The 20,484-nt window shown below is 36.9% G+C and overlaps 1 long non-coding RNA gene across 2 annotated transcripts in view; it reads left to right on the top strand.

The window, feature by feature from the left end:
* The window catches only part of LOC143666080 (uncharacterized), a 160,627-nt gene that overhangs the window by 102,714 nt on the left and 37,429 nt on the right, over window positions 1-20,484 (top strand). Inside the window, exons 1-3 of one of the 2 annotated variants that reach the window (XR_013167364.1) lie at window positions 12,688-12,861; window positions 16,305-16,373; window positions 16,866-16,936. This is a non-coding gene — a long non-coding RNA (uncharacterized LOC143666080). Of the gene's footprint in view, window positions 1-12,687; window positions 12,862-16,304; window positions 16,374-16,865; window positions 16,937-20,484 lie in introns of those variants that run through there. The other variant, XR_013167363.1, reaches the window with a different exon arrangement.

The following is a 20,484-nucleotide window of genomic DNA, read 5'->3' as shown; positions in this document are numbered from 1 at the left end:
TTATAGTATCTAATATGAACATTATTGTATTATTCTGAAATTTCTTTTCCTCCTGGATATATAATTCCAAACCTATTACTCTTAAAACCTCTTTTGAGCCTTTCTTAATATATAAAGCACAAGGAAGTAAAAAAGAAGAATGGACATATAAATATTAGATATACCGTTTGTCTTCAGAAAAAAAAAAATCTCCCTAGGAATTTAATGATTTGGTCTATATGTTGAGTCATGCTTTTCAGTGTCTAAGCTAATTTTAAGACCAGCTCAGGCAATTACATAGCTTTTACGAGTCTTCAGTTTGATTTTAAACATTGGGACAACTAGATTAATAATGGATACTGTCAGGCAGAGTATACAAGGTAATTGAGATTTCGGCAACAAGTGAAAATACCAAATGGTTTTACATAAACTTCATGGCCCTAGTCAACAAACCATAAATCTTTCAAGTGTAGACACCCTCTTTTGTTACCAGCATCCAAACATCAATGCGATGTATTGAGTAATGTGTAAAATCAATTCCTTCTATTGCCAATGAAACTGTCTGCTATGGAAACACTCATGACCCGGCTATTCTTTCTTATTTCAGCATGCATAGTTGGTACAGTTGGCAAATTCAGAGTCGAGTAATAAGATATGGAAGAACTGAGTATTTAATTAAAATCAGGGCATCAAAATTTAGTGATGAAATATCATATGTTCATGTATTAACCTACTTATATTAAGAAACTTCTGTGTTTCAGAGCAAGGCACAATGGGCTGAAAAATAAAAACAAAAAAAAATTATCAAAAACACAGAAGGCAGATAGCATTTTCTTTTGAGATGATTCATACATCCATCTTTTCTCTTTCAGAATCATGACACAAATTTACACAAATAAATTAACATTCCTGTCCCAAATCACTTATTTAACTGGAACAAGAAATTCACATGCTATTGGTGGGTTGGCTTATATGATCTCTTTAGTGGGTTGTATCAATGAACACTGGTCCCATACAAAGCTTTGTCAAACAACATTAGAATACAATATAAAAAATATATAATGAATATTATAGTATTAGTTTTGCATATAGTTTTGAAATGCAATATAGTTTTGCATGTAGTTTTGATATGCAATATTTTTCAAAATTAGAAAAAAAACAAATCAGTATAAATAAATGGAGATTGAGAACTTCTCTATTTCTATTCCCTGCCATTTTACAAATGTGGAATCCAAGGCAAATTGTAGCATTTGTGAGTTGTTTTTTTGGGCTTATGGGTGTAGGAGGAGGAGTGAAGGAGAAATAATTTATATCCATATTCTAATAATTAGAAAAGATGGGGTTATGAGTTAAGTGATTAGGAAGGGCAGGCAGGAAGTCAACTTGAGACTGGAAAAATCCCCTTAGAAGTGAGAACATCAGAGTTTAAAAGTTTCCCATCTATAAGTTTTGTTTTTTCCCACTACACCACAGCTCTGTAAGTTCTTATATAAAAATAAAATATAATTTGCTTATAAGAGACTTGAATTTTCCCCAACAGCAAGAAAAGCAAACAGTTCACACAGCCAGAGTGTTATTCTTGTTTGTATTGACATAACTATGTGGGGCCAGTGTACAGCTTAGAGAGAGGTTATGTCTTAAATCTGTTTGCTTTCAATGCTTCAAGGACTCTGCTTTGATAAATAAAATAGGCTAATTGCTTTGGCTTAATGTTTGAATGCAATCATCACTGTTCACAGATTTTTGCAGAGGTTTGTGAAGTCTACTGGAGAAGATTTAATTCATAAGGTCAATTTTGAAATGAGTATTACTTTATTTTTTTGTTTGGAAAATTAGTGTTTTGTTTATGTAGAAAACATGAATAAAGTGTACATGCCAATAAATAGGTAGAAATAATGAACATGCTTCAAACTCAATTGTTTTGAAGAATTTAAACATTTTTGTTTTTTTTTTATAAATCAGACTCTGTTTCTGAAAATCAAAGGCATAATCAAACTAATTAGAATTTTCAAATCAGATTGAGAGAGAATTTTTTAACTTCTAAGAGAGTTATAGACACAGACAGACAGATAGTCCAGTTAATGGTAAGTTTTTGCCTACACATTTCTCCTGAGACAGAGTCACGCTTTTCATCACAATGACCTTCCTCATTTATGTTGATGAATTCACCTTCGCTGATTTCCTCTGCTGCATGTCTAGAATCTCTAAAACAGTGGCAGTGGCAGCATTCCCAGGGTCACCATTGCATCATCCATTTATGCTGTCATTTTCACTTCCAGTCTCATTTTTCATTTCTTTGCTGCACTTTCATAATTTTGACCAACTCTCTAATTACATATCCACTTTTGTAAAATGTCTTATGGCCTCATCACTAGGAGACAAAGAGGCAACCCAAATAGCACACACTTTGCTGTCTGGGTGTGAACTGAATAACAGATGCCAGTGACTAAACACCTGCTGACTTTGAAAGAAGTGATGTGACTGGTCACTGATCACGATGCACAGCTGTTGTTTATTCAGTGATTTGTGGACTGAAGAGCTAGCAACGAAGTTTGTACTTTGTGCAGTTGTTCACAGGTTGCGGTGAGCTGTGTTGTTAGGGAAATGGTGTTTTCTCACTAAACTATGGTAACTGAAATCCATGCATATCAAAACTCAGTATAGTGAAGGCTGACTCTTAACCAAACAGGATATTTACAACTTGTGGAGAATAATATATACTTTTTGTGGGAAAATGTATGTTTTCATAATTTTATAATATATAAGATAAGCATATCTGATATACATTTTATATTATACATGCATAATACATGTATAAGCAGCTTTGCCAGTTTGAAAGGATGTATGTACCCTAGAAAAGGCATGTTTTAGTCCTAATCTCATTTTGTAAAGGCAAGTATTTCTTCTAATCCCTATTCAGTACTGCTAGCAGATAACACCGTGTTCGCCATGTGCCCTTCCACATGAGAGGGAAACCCTGAACTTCATCGGCCTTCTTGAACCAAGGTATCTTTCCCTGGATGCCTTAGATTGGGCATTTCTATAGACTTGCTTTAATTGGGACATTTTCTTGGCCTTAGAACAGTAAACTAGCAACTTACTAAATTCCCTTTTTGAAAAACCATTCCGGTTCTGGTATATTGCATTCCAGCAGCTAACAAATTAGGACAGCGGCATAAATTTGTATGTTGAAAAATAAGGAGATGGAGCAGATCCTTAGATTTCTGTTTTTGTTTTGTTTTGTTTTCTCTTAATTTTTAGGCTGGTTATTCAAAGTTGATTCTGAGTTACACACCAAAGTGCATGTTTAATGGCTCTTCATAAGATGGGACACATTTTGTAGAATGAACTGATGAGTTGTGATCCAGTAATTGGCTTCTTCACCTTATTCCTGTGTCTATGAATATTACTCAATTTAATTATGAACTTAATTTCCCCCTTGCGAGACTAAGTGGTGTCAGTGCAAAAGTGTACTACCATTGATTATTCTTATCTGTGATGATTTTGGAAGGAAGAGTGGTGGTGGAGGTCCTGCATATTTAACCAAAGACTTAATGCTAATATCTGAAATTAGTTAAGATTCAGATGTGTCAGCCAACTGACTTTGTCCTTATGTGATGGGTTTATTCCTCTTTTAACCAATAAGTATACCAAGCTGGTGAGGACATGAGAGTTCGAAGTGAATTGAGTTGTCCCTTCATGGATGGCTAAAGGGTTAATGGATAATTATGGGAGCAGTTTATCTACATCGAGCTTTATATGTGTGACACAGACAATGAAACATGAAACATATCTAGCACTTTGTTTAACAAATAAATTTATGTCGTCCTAAGATGACTTAAGGTGGAAACAGCTATTTGGGTGTAGGTTATTTGATAGATTTGTCAGAATCAGACCGAATGTACAATTATACCCTGAGGAACAAAATTATATTCATGTTCTACAATGTGGTCCACTGAAATAGAGTGCATTGTTGCAATTTAAATGCCTAATCCTGCCCAAGGTTGCTTGTTTTATATAAGAAAAAATAAACTTCAAATGCATGTTCTCTTTGAAGGTCACGTATTAACTCACTCTAAAAATAAAACACTATGATTGGAAGGAGGAAAAGTGATGGGAATTAAAATACAGGCAATCGCTTCACAGCTTGTTTTTTGTAAAATTACCCTTGGAGGATACTTATCTCTCTCAGGCAACCAGTATTTCACCAAAATGCACAACTTCCTACATAAGAGCTACAACTAGGGGGAGGGATGGGGAGATGGAAAGATGTGTGGTGCATCCTCTTCCTTCTTTGGGAATGGGGCCAATGAGTCCTTGGGATGTAGCATGTGATATGTTCTTTCCTTTCTCTTCTTACCCTGTGATCCCATATTTTTTCTTTCTTTTCTCTGGTTTTCATTTATACCTTGTCCTTTGTATCTTCTAATTTTCTAATTTTTTCCTTTTAACCTGTTCTCAGATTTGGCAGGCATAGTGTTGACTGGGCTGATGTGCACGCCAGGTCCTTGTTTAACCTATTCAGGATGCCCGACGCCACTCTCAAGAGACTTAGGAGGGACAGTTCTCTGGTTTAAGAGAGATTTCTCAAGAGTGTGATGCCAAGGACTTTTCTCACCTAATCACTTACTGAACTTCCATTTTCTCATCTCAAATTCCAACTATAGGTTATTCCTTTTTCGCCTATGCCCATCATCTATTTCAGAGTTGAAGGACACATTTATACTTTCCAATGCTGCAAAGGACTTGAGTAAAGCCCCACATCACTTGGTGCCTGTGCTCTTGCCATTTCTTTCTAAATTGTTTCACATGCACAGAGTACTCTTCAGTGCTGCCTTCAATGCTCTGCCTTCCCTCCAACGCTCTGACCCAGGGCTGTGCCATTCTCTGGGTCTCATTTAGGTTTCTAGATAATCCTTATTCTTCTGTTTTAAATCCTAGGTTTCAAATTACAAATCTCTTTGTTCCTTCTTTTCTTTTCTGTAGGAAGCTTCTTTACCATCTTTGCTAGACTCTGCCTGTTATCTGACTCTGATTCATTTGCCTGTCTCCCTGCCAATTTTCTCTCCAACCTTTGTTCCTCCAGACAATTTAAAAGCCTTCTGACCTCTACATTAACATATCCTAAATTGCTTCATTCTAACTTCAGTACCTTATATTAAGACCGAACAAACTCCAAATTTTAACAAATCTGGCTTTTGAGTGTCCCCTCTGTTGTTTGTAAGCTTTTTCTTATCTATGCTTTCAATAATTCATCAGTGGTCATTGCCACAGCCTCAAAGTGCCAAGTTGATTAAGGAAAATGACAGATTCTATGCATTCTTAACCTTTGCATTACATTCCCTAAAAATATTATGTGTATTAATAAGTTTCTGGTTTGGCACTAGTTCTTCTCCACACTTTGGCATATTTAGAAAGAGATTCTGCCTGCTGTTTAATCTTTACTGGCTGAAATTCTTCACAACCATATTTTAATATTACCACTTCATGGAAGATCAAGATCAGATAAATCATGGGCCACTGCTAATAACATCAGGTTGATGTCTGTAATCTGTCTTATGAAACAAATATTTATCCTTTCACTTGAGAACTGTTGAGTTCTGGGAGTTCATAAATAGTAAAATAAATGATTTGTCCACATTTTGTTCTCCTTAATGCTCTGATGCAAGCTTTTATGAGACTATGGGTTTAATGACAGAATAAATATCTTATCAGTCAATTATATAGCTGCATCTTTTACTAGATGGCTAATTCTTTTTAGGGCATGGACCTCTCTTATTCATCCTTATTGCCCACATTTTGCAAAGTGTCTAAAACAAACTTGGCTTTATTAAATACTTGAGTATTGAAGTCTTCAACAAAAAATATTCAAGGTTTCAAATTTGAAATTAAAGTACTGTTTATGTTAAACATTCTTATCTTTTTAATTTCTGGTAAAATTATTTTAACTTATACATCATATCTTCCTCAGGTAACCATGGTTTAGTAGGAGAACTTGGACTTGGAAGACATGGGATCAAATATTAGCTTTGCTCTGTTTTAGAACTTTCTGATCCTCAATTTCCTCAAGTATAAAATTGAGATATAATACATAACACAGCATTAGTGGAAAATAAATGCAGTATTGAGAAAGGATTTGGCATTGTATTGGCAGGCACTTAAGATATACCTTTCAAAATACTAGAAGCTTCTTCTCCAATTTTTATTATCTTTTAGGTATAAAGAAGATTTGTAGATACTTAATCCTTCCCAGGAAAAATTATTTAAATCTATTCCTCTCTGTTTGTATAACTTCTGACTTTTGAAGATCGTTGTAGTGGAAGGACATTTTTTTTCTAGAATCAAATGATGTGGGGAATTCTTGCCTCTGTGAATGACTGGCCAGTAACCTAGCAGAAGACTCCCGTGCAGCAAACAAGTATAAAATTTGTGCTTAACAGAAAGCATACAGATGATGCTGGGGAGTACAGATTCGGGAGAGGGGAGCTCAGAGATATTAGAAGTCAATTCCTCATTTTCATGTTTTTTAGCCTGTCTAAAAAACAGTCTAAGCAGCTCCACGGTGGAAGCAGAAGCAAAAGTGGAGAAATCTAATGGCTTTTAGCGAAGGAAACAAAAAAAAAGGAACTCGGGACATCTGGCTGCTAAACAGAATATAGGAATACTAGGAAGGAAAGAGCCATGGAGGGGATCCAAAAATTTTCTTTATATGCCTGACTGATCCCTGGGTTATGCATATGCTCAGCAGACTCAAAGCAACACAGCTAAAGAGAAAAGTTCTGAAAAGACACTGAAACTGCTGCTCTCAAACCAGAATGTCAATTTAAGTTCAACCAACTAATTGCCTGATCATAAAACAAAACAAAAAAAATGTACAGAGAAAAGTAAAGGAATTCAGAATCTCAAGATTTTAATATCACAATGTCTAGCATGAAATTTAAAATTACCTGACATTTGAAAAAATCAGGAAAATGGGACATATTCACAGAAGAAAAGAAAATAGAATGAGTCCAACCCTGAAATGAGCCAGATTACAGAGCCAACAGACAAGGGTTTTTAAATAGTTATTAAAACTAACCTCTAGGGTGCACAGGTGGTTCTGTGGTAGAATGCTCGCCTTTCATGTGGGAGACCCGGGTTGGATTCCCGGACCATGCACCCCCCCCCCCCAAAAAAAAAGGAAACAAAAATACTAACCTCTAAGAGGTAAAGCTAAATATGTTCACAATGAATAAAAAGATATGAGATCTCAGCAAAGAACTGGAAATGATAAAAAATAATCATACAGAAATTCCAGGACTAAAAATTGCATCATTATAACAAACCTCACCACTTTATCATAAAGACTAAATACTACATTTGATAATTGATTTAGCACAGTGCTTGGCATAGATTTCCTGTACTTTGTTCTTCTCTCAAACATTCATTTGATAATATGACAATTATTACGTTGGTTCCAACTCAGCCATTTAAGATTAATTCTTTGATGCACAAGCTCCTGGCTAGAACAAATATCGCTACTATTTTTTGTTGTTGTTGATTTTGTTATTGTTGTTATTTTGGTTAAACAGTAAAAATGTATTATCTTACAGTTCTGTAGGTCAGATATCTGACATAGGTCTCACTGAGCTAAAATTCAGGTGTTGGCAGGACTGTACTCACTTCTGGAGACTGTAGGGAAGAACCCATTTTCTTACCTCTTTCAGCTTCTAGAGGCCATCTACATTCCTTGGTTCATGGCCCAATTCCAATATCTTCAAGGCCAATACTGAACCATTGAGTCCTTTTTCATGTGCCATTGCTTCTAGGCCTGCCTAGCTGACAGAACAAGGTAATATTTGCGTGTATACTAATCTATATATATACTCATATCTATAAATATTTATATATAAAGTACCTGCATCTATATTAAACTAAATATTAGGTCATACTTATTTTTCCAATGCTAATCCATCACCACAAGGATCATTCTAGCCTCCTTCCCTTGCTTAGCTGTGATCTTCCACACCAACACTGAGAAACTTGGTTCCCACTCATATCATTATTTTTGACTACCAGCATCTCTATTTTCTTTTTTGGGGGTAATATTACCAAAGTTTTCTCTGTGAACCACACTTCCTTCACTCCCAGTCTATGTCATTTGATGAGTTGATTGCACTCATTGGAGCAATGGTTGGGCTCATTTAATTGGCCCTAGCTAACTAGCACAAAGCTTTTCTTTGGCCATGGATACTGGAATCTGTATCCAAATCCCAGGAATTCTGCTGGAGTAAATGGAAATGAGAAATTTTCCTTTTATTAATTGTGATGAGTGAGTCTAATTTCCATGGGAATGCCATGAGGGGAGAGACTACCTGATAAAGATGCTACTAAACGAAAAATGGCCTCTACATTACAAGTTGACAACTGAATCTAAGTACCACAATTACTGAAGACCTAAAGGATTTATAACTTTGTAAATGTATAACATGGCAGAGAAAAAAGTCTCAAATGACTTAAGCATTTTCATTATGGAGTCCATCATCTTTTATCTTTCTTTTCCAGGATCTACCTCTTAATACACAGACTCTCTAGTCTTTATCCCTTCATGCTAGTGTCCAGTTTCTTCTGCACACATACCTGTGGGGCTTTGTGACACATCTAGTATTGGCCTCTACAAGAACCATGTAAAATGAAGGAGCCTAAGGCACAAAGCTAGTTACTATGATTCTGATCTACCTGCTTTGTCCTGTGACTTTGATTTCTTTAAATACTCTGCGTATTGTTCCTGGGAGGAAAGTTAAAAGACAAACCAACTTAGCATTTACATAGAACTCTTTGTGTGCTGAATACCTTGCTAAGTTTTGCATATGTTATTTTAGGTCTTTCTACAATACCCCCATGAGATACATTATGCAGCTGGTGAAGAAACTGAGGCCCACCTCTAGCTCATATAACTTATAAGTGAAGATACCTATTTAACTTGAATGATCTCAGAGTATCAGGCCTGGATTTTTATTTAGTTTTCTGATACCTGACCTTCCAAACTCTTTTCTATCTACTTTTATGCTAGGCTTCTATTGTAATCATTCTCATTCTTTGTGTATACTATGATTGGATTGCTTACCTGCCTGTCCTTCCAGACTGCTTGCCTGCTGAAGTCCATCATACGTTCATCAAAATCTGCAATGAACTAGGAGCCACCCAACCTCCACTTCCCCATGTTCTAAGGCCTGCTAGATTTGAAATTTGTGCATGTGACATTGGAAAATCATTTCTCCTGGATCCAATACTGAATTTCTTTTTGACCACACATCTCTCTTAATAATTTTGATTAATGTGTACTTTAGGCAACTTTTAATTAGCATTTACCATGGGTTAAAAATTAGAAAGAAGTAATGCCAAGTTTAAATAAAGTAAAGAGAGTCTAAAATATTTATAGAATTGGATAGAACATGGGTGGTTTCCCAAACACATTTTGTTATCTGGAGGGTTGTGTGTATTTGTCCATAGAAATTTATATTTACTTTATGTTTTAGCCTTGTAAATTAGTCAGCAGCAGTAACATAGGGAGTAAGTGGCATCAGAAAATATGGGCTTTTGTGAGGAATGCATGTGGCCATATATGCTATTTGAAACATCTGAAAAGAAAACCACAATAAATTAATGGAGGCTCTTACCCTCATGTGAATAAGAAAAGGGTTTTTCCATCTGGTTGTTCATAGAATATTTGACCAAAGTCATTACGAAGAAAATGTTGCACAGAACTCCTCTCAAAGGGAAACTTCAGGACCCATGAGAGATTTTTGATTTTGGAATAAAGCTAAAGACTATCAAAAATTTCTAAAACATTGTGTAGATGAAAAGAATGGCAAATTTGAAGACTGTTCCAAATATGTGGACCTTCTCCCTGAAACACTGCTCAAAGTTCCTAGTTTCGTGAATCTCCAGTTGCAGTGTATATACATTTAAGCATAAAATGGTTTTAGTTTTCTGCTTCTTTCTCTTTGTGTCTGAATTTCATTCTGCTTATCAAGGACTCCAGTAATAACATTAAGACCCATCCTCACACAGTTGGTCCACACCTTAACTGAAGAAAATATACAACAAAAGATCCTACTTAGGATGGATTCATAACCACAGGAATGGATGAAGTTTAAGAACACATTTTCTTGGGTGCTCAGCTATAAACCACCACCACAGCAAATTATGTCAGCTGGCTCTCTCTGGTAACATGTTTACCAGGTTTGCTGGACAAGGAATGACTGGTTAGATTTGCCTAGTAGACAACAGTGATTCTCAACCTGGGCAGTTTTGCACCTCAAGAGTCAGTTGACAGTGTCCAGAGACAGTTTTGGTTGTCACACTGGGGAGGGGTGGAGTGTGTACTGACATCTAGTGAGTAGGGGCCAAGGATGCTGCCAAGCATTCTATAATGTATAGGACAACCTCCACGTTTTAGTTAGTAAGCTGTTGGAATGCGATGTACCAGAAATGGAACAGCTTTCAAAAAGGGGAATTTAATAAGTTACAAGTTTATAGTTCTAAGGTTATGAAAATGTCCAGTATTAGGCATTGAGGGAAAGATACCTTAACTCCAAAGAAAGGGCTGATGAAGTTCAGGGTTTCTCTCTCAGCTGGAAGGGTAAATGGCAACATCTGCTAGCTTTCTCTCATTTCATAAGACTTCTCTGAGGGGTGTTTTCCTTCTTCATCTCCAAAAGTTTCTGGCAATGTGGGTTCTGTTGGTTCTGGTGGCTCTCTGTTTTTCCAAAATGGTTCCCTCTTAAAGGGTTCCAGTAAGCAGTCCCACGTTGGATGGGTGGAGACACATCGCCATGAAAACCATCTAATCAGAAGTTAGCACCCACAATTGGGTGGGTCACATCTCCATGGGAACAATCAAAAAGCTCCCACCCAGCAACACTGAATGAGGAGGGTTAAAGGACTTGGCTTTTCTGGGGTACACAATAGATTCAAACCAGTGCACTCCACAACAAGGAATTACCTGGTTCAAAATGTAAATAATGCCAAGGCTGAGAAACCCTGACCCAGACTAAAACTTAACTTTGAACCTAATGAGATGTAAAATAGAAAATATAGGCTACTTCTCAAGAATGGGATAAGACTACCACTATAGATGAAAATGTAGAGTTCACAGGGAAAAGCTATGCTCAATATTGCATAAATTTATTCCATAGTTTAATTCACAATGTTCTATCATATATTGGTGCTTCTGCAAAAATTTTATGTAACTCATACCTCTAATTTTCAGGAAAAAGGTGAGCCTTTTGCTAGAAAAACCCTTTTTATTCCATGTGAATATTATTCCAGATTAAGTACCAGGATGTGACACATAAATATCCCAATCTCTGTATCTGGCAGTTGCTTTTGGTTTAGCCTGATAGCAGCATTTTTATATTCTTGATATGTCTTGGGGGAAAATTACGTATATGGGTTTAGATATGTTATAAAGAATTGTGTGGAATGAGTTTCTACTACAGTGTGTTATGGGAACACAGGTTCAGAGCACAGCAGAAACTTTCAGCAAATGATCCTTCTGTGGTACTGAAGAGTCCAGAATGGGCAACTTTCCTTGTCACTTAAATGGTACAGGAAGAAGTCCCATCATGAATGGTCTCCTAGAGTGGCTGAAAACTAGTCTGAATTGGGTCAGTAGGTGGCAGCTATGCAGGTCCCACCTCATGCCAGAGGAGACCAATCTATACTGTTTGAGTGTGGTTTTTACCCACCTCAGGAAAAAGGGGCCCTGCCACTAAGAATTCCTATCCTGATAAGCAACTGGCATAGCTTTTCCCAGTTTTTGGGTTTAAGGTCTGATGGGGCCTTTTCATTAGAATTAACATCTCCCCCAGCTTGTGTAATGGCACGCAATAGAAAAAGATGTGAGGGTATAGGAAAGCAAAAGGATGGTCACATGGCATGCATTTGTGACTTCCCCAGAGAATGAGTTGGGGGTTGGTGAGTTCTGGGTGATGAGCTTTTAACAGATGTCTGTGACTTCCCTAACAAAGTTATAGGAATATTGGCATCCCTGAAAATTTGCAGAAGACAAATTATTTAAATCTTGTGAAAAAACAAAGTCTATAAAATTGATACCACCGAAAAATACATGATTTTCCTGATGAAATGGAGAATTTTGATCCAAGGATTAAACTCGTGATTTCTAAAAATTCCTTTGTTTCTTATATGTTAATGTGAGGGGCCAAATTTCTAGCTAATATTGACAATATATTATAATAGATGCAAGAATCACTGATATTTTTCATGTAGTGGATAAAATATCCAATTGCAGTTATCTTTCTTGAAATACTAAAATAATATTTTTGAAGTAAAGTACTGTTGGTGGCAGAACTGTTATTTTCTGGTCTTTGTGTACTGGAATTATTCTAGACTTTTCATATTGGAAATCTTAATCAGCATTTTCATAGAAACTCTCAAGGATTAGGTATTATGCATGGAAATATTTTTTCTAGAGATGAAAAATCTGATCAAGAGATGGCCAGTACATTTGATGGTTAGAATTGTTGGTTTGGTTTAACATTTGTATACTATTAGAATGAAAAATAATGCATGTGGTATTCAGAATATTTGGCACATGTACTAGGAATCTACTCTCCTTCAATGCATCTGCTGCCTTTACCTGTCATGGATTATTCCTTGTGTATTCAGCTCATCACCCACCCTTGTCTCTGTCTCCAGTGGAAGGCCATGGGTGTGGAAGATGGCACCTCCATAATATGGCAAGAAGATCACTGAGCTCATGAAAGGGTGCTGAGCTTCCATGAAGTGTGTCCTACTACAATGGTAGAAGTGGTTTCTCTTTCTAGTGGACCCCTTTCACACCTTAGGAGGCCAATATAGCTATTCCTCTTAACAAAGGTACATTGAAATGCAAATGTTATTCTTAAATGAATTGACTTTTAGGAGAGTAGTCCTTGTACCTAAGACCTAAAATCTAACTTCTACTTCATTGAGGAAAGAAAATAAGCCCAGATGCTAGTGAGTAGCTTTGTACAGAGGAGCTGCACTGTTAGCGATTTTTCATTTACATTTTGTTGCTCAGAAGCCCAAGCCTAAACTCAATATATAAATTGTCCACATTTCCCTTGACATTTTCTTTCCTATAAAGATAGACGTCATACATCTGAAAATTGTATACTTAAGAATTTAATCCCCTTTTTAACAAATACTGTTTCATCTGGAGTTGTTTTGTCTAATATTGAACCCACTAGCCACATGAAGTATTTTGATTCAAATGAACTAAAATAAAAGATTCAGTTTCTCAGTTACTCTAGCCAGATTTTGAGTGCTCAATAGCCACACAGGTCTAGGGGCTGTTGTATTGGACAAGGCAGATTACAAGGCTCATACCCTCACTGCAGAGTTCTGTTGGACTGTGTGGCTGATCACAAAAATGTAAATAGTCAGAAAATGCCTTCTTTCATTAGTTATGTGAGTTGCTAAAGGTTTAGTAACAGCTTATCAGTACAATATTATCACAGATTTTGTGAGAAAGAAGGCGAGAAAAGTAGGGAAAGAAGTTGTCATGAAATAACTGGAAGCTAATTAGTCTCTTAAATTTTCTTTCTTTTGCATTATAACTTATCAAGACCGAATTAGGGAAACAAATGTTAACCTATGGGGCAGGGAAAAGTGAAAGGGTGCATACACCAAAAACAACTAGAGAGTGTAAATATGGGAGGGAAGAAGATATGAGAATTAATAGAATAAATAACAAGTTTAATAAAATTTAGGTTCCCAAATAGTAAAATGAAATTATGAGACTGAAGACCATCACTCCAAGTGAACCTTAGGCATCTAAAAAAAGAAATAGTTGATTATTCTTAAGTTGCCTATGTGATAACTTAGTGAGTTAAAGAATCTCATTCATTTGTTAGACTAAAAATGGATGTTCCTGGGTCTTCATAAGGGATGATTTCTGTGCTGCTGGGCCTGAGCCATAGACCAATGATGGAAGATTTGAAGCTTCCATTTAGGCTGCACCTTATTTTACACTGCGATTTAGCAGCACACAAAAGACCATTGAATCATCAGCATGTGCAAACAAATAAGCAAACACTCATTCTTCTTCATGATTGAAGAAATAAACAAGGGTGGTATTAATTATCGGGCTAAAATAAATTATAATGAATGCAAACTCCTTTCTGTTGAAATCGATGCATGCACAGCAGAAGGTACATTTATTGAAGTCAACATACTTAATTACATTTGGAGCAATCAAGAGCGTAAGCTTGGAGTCCAATGTCTCTTGAGCCTGAACATTAATTTTGATCTAATTATCTTTCCTTTTATTGAGAAAATGAAAAGGCAAACCAAATTAGGAGACCAGTGTTAACGTCATTAACTTTGTTAACCGGAGTCTGTAAGTAGTTTGTACCATGTGTAGCCTACATTGTGAGCCAAGGAAAAGGCACTCAATTTTAAAACCAGCAATGTCATTATAAGAATAAAGGTAGCCATATGGCCTTTCTCGTTCTGAAAGAGTGCCAGAGGCATACGTAAAGAGCCCAGGTACTGAGAGCAGAAGATACAGGGAATTTTGACATTGTGGAAAGAGAGTGCATCTTTATGACACTTCAGCTTTTGTCCAAGGACTTTCCTATTCGCTAAATCCATTTCTTATCCAAACCATGGCCAACTTTTCTAAGCACTCTGATGTTTCTTTTCTTTTTTTTTTTTTGCTTTGCTTTATACCTCTAGGTACTTGCTGTCAGCACCAGGGTTTTGAGATGTTACTTAGCCTTTCAGGTATATTAAGGTGGTTTCCGGAATGAAATGTGAGAACCCAAAATCAGATTTCTCTTGCCTTCTTCAACAGCCCAGAGCACAGTATTGGGTAGATAGGTATATTGCTAGTAAAATAACTGTTAGATGAGCAGATGAAGAGTGACATCCCTAAGAGCCTTCACAACAGATGACTCTTTGGCCAAAATGATATTTTCCCCCATTGAGAAGGAACAAACAGTTTGCTCAATAAGTGGTCCTCTAATTGCTCGCATCATGTTGCTTGGCTTTTAGAGATTCAGGCTCTGATTCATGAGAGAAATTTGGAAAGAGACACCTAACACTTTTTAGAAGTTCGAGGACTGTAGCATCTCCTTGATTCATGTATCTGATCAGCATTTCCCATACTGAAGCTCATCCTTCGGTATGTAAAAGTTTAGTATCAGGTTTAGCATCAGAGAGAAAACAATTTCTGTTGCTTTCCTTCAGAAGAAACAGTCTTTTAAAATTTATTATTATTTATGATATCTCCCTCATGAATAGTAACAGGGCTAGAAAAAAGAGGATTGAGTATTTCAATTTGTCATCCAATTTTTAACACTTTAAGTTGGTGCAATGAGAATGGAAAAGAAAATGTGTGAAAAACAAATAAGGAATGCAAACCCTAGCAAATATTACATTGAAAAATAGTAAAAAGTAATCTAAACTATGCTTATCCCCTACAAATAGATTGAAAGCATTCTCACTTATTTTGCATTAGAAGGTAGGGTTTGAAAAAGTCCTAGTGGAAGGAAGTCTTAACTAGGTCAGATGCTCTTGCTGTGAACCCATTTTAGTCTGATAAGTAGTGTTGAAAAGTAAGATAAGAGACTTGTCATCCTTCTTATGTAAAATGAAGAATGTTATTATTTTATTTATTATCTAATATAAATATAATCTAATATTTATATTAGATTCGAAGGTCTAATATTTATATGTAACAAGGATTAGAAATTAACATTTGGGTGGTATTAAAGTTTTATCTGCTCCATCTGTCTTTGCATTGATTATTATAGCACTTTTCTGCGCTGGTGGCTACCCGGATAGTATTATAGCAGAGACTTGCAGATATTTAAGCAGAGGCCAGGTGTATCTGCCCCAGTTGAATAAGCCCAGCAGTTCTCAACTGGAAACAATTTTGTCCCAAACCCCTCCTGGGGATATTTGGCAAAGTCTGGAGATATTTTTGATGGTATAACTGGGGGAAAACTACTGGTGTCTGGGCACAGAGGCCAGAGATCCTGTTGAATCCTATAATGCACATGATAGGCCTCCACAACAGAGAATTATCTGACCCAAAACCTTGAGAGTGCCGAGGCTAGGGACACCAGGGTTTATCCTACCTAAAGTAACTGGGTCATTTGTGACTACAGTGACAGGGCCTTGGATAGGGACAATTTTAAAATCATTTTCCCCTTAAATAAATAAAGTAGCAATTCCATTTGAAGTGTACATATGAAATTTTAAAATATATATTTGAAACAATCTTAATGTTACAAAAATTTTGAAAGTACAATGCAAAAATCTTTGTTTTCCAGAACTACACAAGACTAAATATACCACCTGTTGCCACTTCAGCATAACCACTCTACAATGATCAGAATCAGGTAATTAACATGGGCACATTACAACTCTAATTTATAGACCCCATTCAAGTTTTGTCAGTTGAGCAGTACTGTCTTTTTTTTTTTTTTTGGTATGCTGTATGGTGGGGTCACATTTCATTCTTTTTCCATGTGAGTATCCTGTTATTACAGCACCATTTGTTGAACTTTGTTTGTTTGTTTGTTTTTGTTGGCTTCTGTTGTTTGTTTGTTTGGGGAAGTACATGGGCTGGGAATCAAACCCAGGTCTCCCGTAAGGCAGGTGAGACTTCTACCACTGAACCATCCTCACACCCCAGTACTGCCCTTTATAGCTAAAGAATCCAAGTTAGAATTACCTGTTGCGTTTAGTTGTCATGGCTCTTTAGTCTCCTTCAGCCTAGATTAGTTCCTCAGTCTTTTCTTGATTTCATAACTTGATCACTGGCTTATGGGCCAGTTAATTTTGTGGAATTTCTGTCAATCTGGGTTTGTTTGATGTTTCTTCATTATTAGATTTGGAGAATGCATTTTGTCTGGAATATTACAGAAATAATGCTGTTTTCACTTTCCTAGCACTATCTCAGGTACTGTATGATTTTGATTTGTTCCATTACTGCAGATGTTTCCTTTGATTACTTGATAAAGTGATTAAAATAACTTCACAGTAAAGTTATTTTCCCCTTTTATAATTAATAAATATTTAGTCAGGAAAAACTTTGAAACTGTGACTATCTCATTTTTGTCAAACTTTCAATGTATTCATTTAAATGTATAATTATTATTTTTATTTATTATTAATAATTATATTGATGGTTACCTCACCCCAATTTGCCAGTGAATATCCTTTTGACAACCTCTCTATTCTTCTTTGAGCATTTGCTTTCTTTCTGAAACAAGATGTTGCAGGCTTATCTTGTATTTTTCCCTGTCTCAATCCTGGAATTAGTCATTTCTCCGAGGAGTCCTACTTCCTTTTAGAGGAGAATGGTTATTTAGAAGCCAGGATTTAGGTTTGTTCATTACTATTGGGATGTTCTTCTTTCTTTCTGATCCTCCTCTCAGTGGTTAGAGTTGGGGAAGTGGTACTATATATTTGCATACGTATAGCATGCAAAGTATAAAATATAAATATGAAAACATATTTATACACAATATATATCAATACAGACATATGCTATATAAAACATTTATTATAATTTGCATAGGTATTTATAGATAACCAGGTATTCACACCAATACCTCTAACTCCATTCTCATACCAAAGGATTCATTATGGTTTTCTCCCTCTCTACATGTTTAATTTCCTTCTTCAACAGTAAAACATGTGGCTCCTATTGTCATTAATATATTTATCTTATGATCTCTCTCCATGTAAGTAATTTGACATTGTGGAGAGAGAGCGCATCTTTATGACACTTCAGCTTTTGTCCAAGGACTTTCCTATTCGCTAAATCCATTTCTTATCCAAGCCATGTCCATCTTTTCTAAGCACTCTGATGTTTTTTTTCTTTTCTTTTTGCTTTGCTTTACACCTCTAGGTATTTGCTGTCAGCACCAGGGTCAGCACTCTCTTCTCTGCTACCGCCTTCTCCCCATGTGGAAGCTGCCCTCTCCTTGCTCATGCTCTGACTTTCTATGCTGGGCTGCCCATGCTTTGAAGGCCCCCCTATCTGTGTGCTTGGCTGTGCTTCACAGGACTTCCGCCTCTTCAGGTATAATACCTACTCCAGGCCATATCCCACATGGCTACCTGGGCCACACCCTCATTTCGATAGCCTCTGTGCCAGTTTGAAAGGATACGTGCCCTAGAAAAGTCATGTTTTAATCCTGCTCCATCTTCTGGAGGCAGCCATTTCTTTTAATCCCTATTCAATATTGTAGGTTGGAAACTTGATTAGGTTATCTCCAGAGTGATATGACTCACCCAATTGTGGATATTAACCTTTGATTAGAGGAAGATGTGACTCCATCTGAGGTAGTTTACAAGTGTAACCTCAGTATTATTGTACAACTTTATGAATTTATGTGCATCACTTTATGCATTCATGCATATTACTCTGTGTATTTGTGTACATCACTATAAATTGATGCATTCATAAATGTATATAATTGCAAGCTTTTGCAAAGAAGAAAAGCAGAATGTCTGCAGTGCTGTAAATCACATCCAGGCTTACTCAAGCATGTCCAAAAATATCAGTGTGCAAAGAGGGAGGCTGCCAGGCCTGTTTTTTGTCATGTCCAGGAGCTGCCCTTATCTCAGACAAAAGAGTTCAGCTAAGGGCCAGATAGTAACTCCTAACCTGCAAGTTCTGTCTCTGTAGTTTTCCAGTGTTTACCACCCGTTCCCTTAATAACTCCCACCTTGCTCACTAGCCTATATAATCTAGAAACAAAGAATATTCAGGGCTAAGACTTCGGAGAAAGAGTCCTCTGAGTCTGCCAGCAATAAGGTTTTGGCCATTTCTCAGAGGCTCAGGTGGTTTCTTGGGTGAACAGAGTTTTCCTTTCTTCACATCCATTTCCCATGGGTCTTGATTAGTGTGCTGTAACCCTTTAAAAGAGGAAGCATTTTTGGAAAAAGAGAGAGCCACGAGAACACTGGAACCCAGAGACCATTGGAGATGAAGGAGGAAAACAATGCCCGGGGAGCTTCAAGAAACAAGAAGGCTGGAGAGAAAGCTAACAGACTCACCATATTCATTGTGTGCCTTTCCAGTTGAGAGAGAAACTCTGAGCCTCACTGGCTTTCTTGAACCAAGGTCTCTTTCCCTGGGGGCCTTAGATTGGTCATTTTTATAGCCTTGCTTTAATATTGGGCATTTTTACAGTCTTAGAACTGTAAACTTGTAACTTATTAAATTCCCCTGTTTAAAAGCTGTTCCATTTCTGGTATATCACATTCTGGTACCTTTCAAACTAGAGCACTCTCCTCACCTCACTCAGCACTCCTCAGCCTGTCTAGACTCTAGTCCTTTCCTCCAGGCTGTCTCTTTTGGGTGCCTTTCACTCTGTGCATTCTATGAGCTTTTGCATTGACAATTGAGGTGATTTTGATTCTGGAATTCAGTACTATGGCTATGATATTCTTGCACTAGCCACAGCTTGGTGATCCCATTCTGTAAATAGGGCACCAGTTAGTAATTGCAGAAACCATTCGAGAGAGGTGCATGCCAGGGCTAGCTCAGAACTCTTCACAGAAGCAAGCATTGTCTTCAGGTTGTCTCTATTTATGACTTATAGTAACAGTTTCTTGAATATGGCACAAATTTCTGGTATGGAGCTACAGTTCTTCTGTTGAACACTAATAAAAATGATACCATGAACAAAAATATCCATCATCCGCATTCACCCTGGGCTGGCTGTCCTTTGCATTAATTATCACATTCCTGGCACCCCGTACCTGTCCCCTCAGTGGCTAAGAGCTATAGACAACACCAGTGCTCTTATTGTTTCCTGGCATTTCCTCCATGCTTTGGGTTTTTGCCCCAAACCTGAAAATCTATATCATCTTTACAGGGTTCTAATCTCTGTATTCCAAACTAATATGCAAATGCAATCCATGTGACCCTATTTAATGTTCAGTAATGATCCAGCAATGTGTTGACAATTCCACGAAAATGGTCATCTTTTCAGTATCTCTCTGGGCACCATACATTTTGGTTTGATTTCTAAGTACCATGGAGCCTTTGAGATTGGCCAACTGGCACAAGAGACTTAGACACATGGCTACTTATGTCTCACATTACACTCTAGAGCTGTGTAGCCCAGCTGGGTGCAAGGTTGGTCTTAGCTTTTGCCACTGAAAGAGAACAAAAAGACAGACCTGAATCACAGACATCATGCTAGCCTAACTAAAAAGCATCTGGATCTAGATTCTCCTTTGCTCAGGGCTGTTTGCAATTAGATGTATCATTTGGACTTCAATGTGAAATGCCCTTGGGGCCGTGGGAAGAAATTGTACATCACTGTCTGCTTTTCTGCTTTAGTACTTTTCCACATGGTGTTTTCTCTTGCATTTCCTTTTGGTTCACCTGGTCACTTGCTAAAATACAGCTCTATGATAAATATAGTAGACAGGAAAGAGAATTTCAAAAACTATGAATGCCTTTAGTAGTTAAGGATTTACTGCCAC

This window comes from Tamandua tetradactyla, chromosome 22 (genome assembly GCF_023851605.1).
Source record: "Tamandua tetradactyla isolate mTamTet1 chromosome 22, mTamTet1.pri, whole genome shotgun sequence".
Taxonomy (NCBI): domain Eukaryota; kingdom Metazoa; phylum Chordata; class Mammalia; order Pilosa; family Myrmecophagidae; genus Tamandua; species Tamandua tetradactyla.
Note: the sequence above shows the minus strand (reverse complement) of the source record. Positions and strands in the feature narration are given on the sequence as shown.